At 34.0% G+C, this 4048-nt stretch overlaps 1 pseudogene; it reads left to right on the top strand.

The window, feature by feature from the left end:
- Nucleotides 1–2090: 2090 nt before the first annotated feature.
- On the top strand, nt 2091–3590 carry LOC147406052 (MADS-box protein AGL24 pseudogene; annotated as a pseudogene).
- The last annotated feature ends 458 nt before the right edge of the window (nt 3591–4048 follow it).

The raw sequence follows: 4048 nt of genomic DNA, 5'->3' as shown, positions 1-4048 counted from the left end.
CACGTCATTCGAACTTAAATTTTATGTAGTCGGCATAGAAAAAAAAACCTTTTATAACGCCAGCCTTTATAATGGTTAGGTGACACACTTTCTATAGGGTCGACAATTGTTTTTACTACTTGTTTAGAAATGACACAGGATTTATTATGATTCTCACAATTCTGACGTGGAGGTGTATACATAACCATTGATGGATTTTACTTGTTTCACGAAAAAATATATATATGATTATATGCACATCGCACATCAGACTTGTGAGTTTTGCAGTAAATACCCTGTGTCATTTGGGTTACAGCCAAGAAAATGGACAACAAATATTTATCAATGAGTACATTTCCAATGGAAGTATTTCCAATCACTTATATGGTAACAATTTGTTCACTTGTTCTCTTTTACTAGAATAATTAATGTATCTAAGAAATTAGAACATGGATGATCGTTTGCGTGATTCTAAAATGCTTAGATTAATCCAAGTGATATAATTTCAACTGTGGTTGTTCACAATTGGATATTCTTAGAATTAGAGGCATGTTTGTTTGTTATTAATTATTTTTTCTCACTTATAGGGATTTTTTTTTTAAGATTTTCTGTTTATTATTAATATTCCCGACATTTTTTTTTTTTTTTTAAGATTTAACGACATTTTTTTTTAATATTAGTAATACTATTACCAGTGGTTTCTAAAAATGTCGTTAATATATTATATTACCGGCAGTTCTTAAAGCGCCTCTAATACATTATTTTGCTCAATATTCCTAACGACGTCTCAGAAGTCGATTGGACCTGGCTCATCCACTATTGGAGTACTCCTTAGGCTCAGGTATAAATTATAAAGAATTTGTTAATTAACAACTCTTTAAAATGAATGATATTATTATAATTTTATGAAATTTGTGTAGGTTGTATCCAAGAGGAACAGTGAGAATAGGAAAAATCAAATAATCAAACATGTTGGGGGGACAAAAAGTTGTGCTCAATATCGTCATGAATTGGTACGTATCTAATATCGATCATTTTGATTATATCACTATCTTCTAATATTCAATGTGATTTATGACATACATTTAATATGATTATGTTTGTGTTACTAAAGGGTGAGGGTAGAGAACCGGATAATTTACCTACTCGAGTTGAAGTCTTTAGGAAAACCCATACTAAAAAAACTGGGTCACCATCTGATCCTAAGTCGGCTTAGCTTATGGTATGTGATCTTAAATAAATTTTAATATAATACCAAATAAATAAATTTGAATAAGTTCATACTAATTAGTTCATTTTTGTTGTATAGGCTAAAATGAAAATGGATCATGAAAAAAGTGGTGGATCAGATTCTACGCCTATAGGCGAGAAGATATTCACTGACGCGTTTGGACCAGATGGGCATGGTCAAGTGCGTACTTATGGTCTAGGCTCGACACAAAAATCAATTTTTGGCTCCTCTTCTCACTCATCTCGTCCTAGTTATGTCGAGATGCAATCTCAATTGACCAATCTACAACAAATGTTAGAGGAAAATAAAAGAAAACATGAGAAAATGTTTGTTGAGATGCAAAATCAAATCCAGAGTTAGGTGCAAGAGCAAATAGCACAGTATTTCTGCACCATGTTTCCAGACGGCCATCCTCCTAGCCAGGGATTATGATACTTTTTCTTTATGTTTGTTTTTCTTTCCCATGACATTTAACTTTTTTTGTATTATCTTCGTACAATACTTAGACTATATTAGATAACTCTGCATGTATTAAGTAAAACATTTTTAACTCTGTATGTATTAGGTAAAACCTTTTTAACTCCGCCAATGTAAAATTAACATTTTACATAGCCGGTCCCAAGTCCGGATAAAGGAGGAGGGAGAAGGTATGTGAGGTATTTACGTAGTGATGTGTTTTGTGTTTGCTTGTTTTACAGAACTCCAATGTTGAGTTATTTAGGGTTTGTTTTAGATTCTTCGCCTAATTTGAAAAATTATTGCTCTTTTTACTCTTTTTATAAGCAACCCATCTCTTTATCTATGAGTCTGTAAGCGTTTTGGTTTGATATCTGTATGTAAAAGAGTGATTTTGTGATTGACGTAGTGATTTTGAACAAGAATGGCGATGGAGAAGATTCAGATCAAGAAGATCGACAACACTACTGCAAGACATGTGACTTTCTCCAAAAGAAGAAGAGGGCTTTTTAAGAAGGCTGAAGAGCTCTCTATTCTTTGTGATGCTGACGTGGCTCTCATCATCTTCTCTACAACTAGAAAACTCTTTGAATACTCCAGTTCTAAGTATTTTTCTCTCGTATAATTATTGGTGCAATGTTTGTGAGTGGTAAGTACAGGGAAGAAGAGTATATGGGTGTGTGGAGTGTTCCAACAAGTGAGCTTGTATGGGACAGGGATTGCTTATACAGTTACATCTGCCATCAGCATGAGGTATGTTGATAACTTCACCTCAACTACCTCTAATTTTCTTTCACTTTGAATCTTTGATGGATTTTAATTTAATTTATAAAATGTTATACGTCTTTGCAATAATGGGTTTGTTTGGTTACTGCTTCAAAGTTTATAAAATGTTAGGCACTGGGGGTCTTGGCTAGATGAGGTGGTTTCCTGGACGAAGCTTTAACTACACTGCTTTGAAGTAAGATTTAGTTTCCACTTAGTCTAAAATGTTAAGCACTGGGGGTCGTGACAGAGTTGTTTGGGATTTGCCTTATGATATATTGTGTTTTTGTGTGTGTGTGAAAGACAAAACATACACTACATAGTACATACAGGCAATACTACAGACCCACTCCCACCTACGCAAGAAATCTTCGAGAAAGAACCCCCTTAAATTCTTTAAAAATTTTACCCCTTAAATACAAGAGGCCCATAATTGGAATGATCATATCTTGCAAAGATTGCTTCAGTGTTTAGTGTTTAGCAGTTCTCTTTATTATAATCTTTTAGAGATTGCTTGTACACTTATGTCAAGTTTTTGGGCTTTGTGAGAATTGATTTCTAAGAATGTAAGTATCTATGTTGAATTTCAATCAATTGGGCTCTGGTACCAAGTGTCAAAACAAACTGACCCCACTAACCCGATACTTTGCATGTTCTTATACTTTACTCCTTGAGAATTCAGATTACTTTAGTTCATGTTTGATATGAAATATAGAAAGAATGATTTTAAATGAGATGAACTACATTAAAATCATATAAACAAATATATAAATAATGGCTAAAATTTGAAAACCATATCTCTTGAATAAGATTTCTTTGGAGAAGTATATCGGCATGTGTCTGACACATGAGTATGAAATGGTATTAAACGTGGAATGATCTTACAGAACGGAATGATCTTACATAATTATGATTATGATTGTATTCCATGTTCAGTTTATTTCCACATTATATCTTCTAAAGCCTAATTTAAGGTGTTTTATTAAGTTAGGTTTCTGAGAAAGTTGCCAAAGGGGAACTGAATTCTGACGTCGCCATTATTAGACCTCCTGGACATCATGCAGAGCCAAATGAAGCAATGGGGTTTTGTCTATACGACAATGTGGCCGTTGCAGCAAGTTTTCTTCTGAATGAAAGAGTATGTTTTGGTTTTAGTTGAAATAACAACTGTTGGAAAGTCTAATTTAAATTATAGACATGTCATGATTTCTTGTGATTTAAATCTGTTTTTCTGTGCTTTTCTTTCACCCTTCATAGATTCACACCCATTTATTGTTGTTTCTATTGCAGCCAGAATTGGGTATTCGCAAGATTTTGATTGTTGATTGGGATGTCCATCATGGTAATGGCACTCAATAGATGTTCTGGAAGGACCCTCGGGTGTTGTTCTTCTCTGTTCATAGGTATGAGAAATCTAAACTCTGCACATTACTATTACACTCCCTAGTGTTCTTGACAGTACTTGGTTGTGTATGCCCTTGATTCTAAGTATGCCTTCGGCGCTCTCTGGTGCCATTTTTTTTATTTTCACAGACTTGTTCTCATTCATGCAGGTTTGACTTTGGAACATTTTATCCATCTGGAGATGATGGTTCTTGCACTATGGTTGGAGAAGGC

This window comes from Akebia trifoliata, chromosome 3, assembly GCF_017979445.1.
Source record: "Akebia trifoliata isolate Shusen 1 chromosome 3, ASM1797944v1, whole genome shotgun sequence".
Lineage (NCBI taxonomy): Eukaryota > Viridiplantae > Streptophyta > Magnoliopsida > Ranunculales > Lardizabalaceae > Akebia > Akebia trifoliata.
This window is presented reverse-complemented; position numbering and strand designations above follow the sequence as displayed.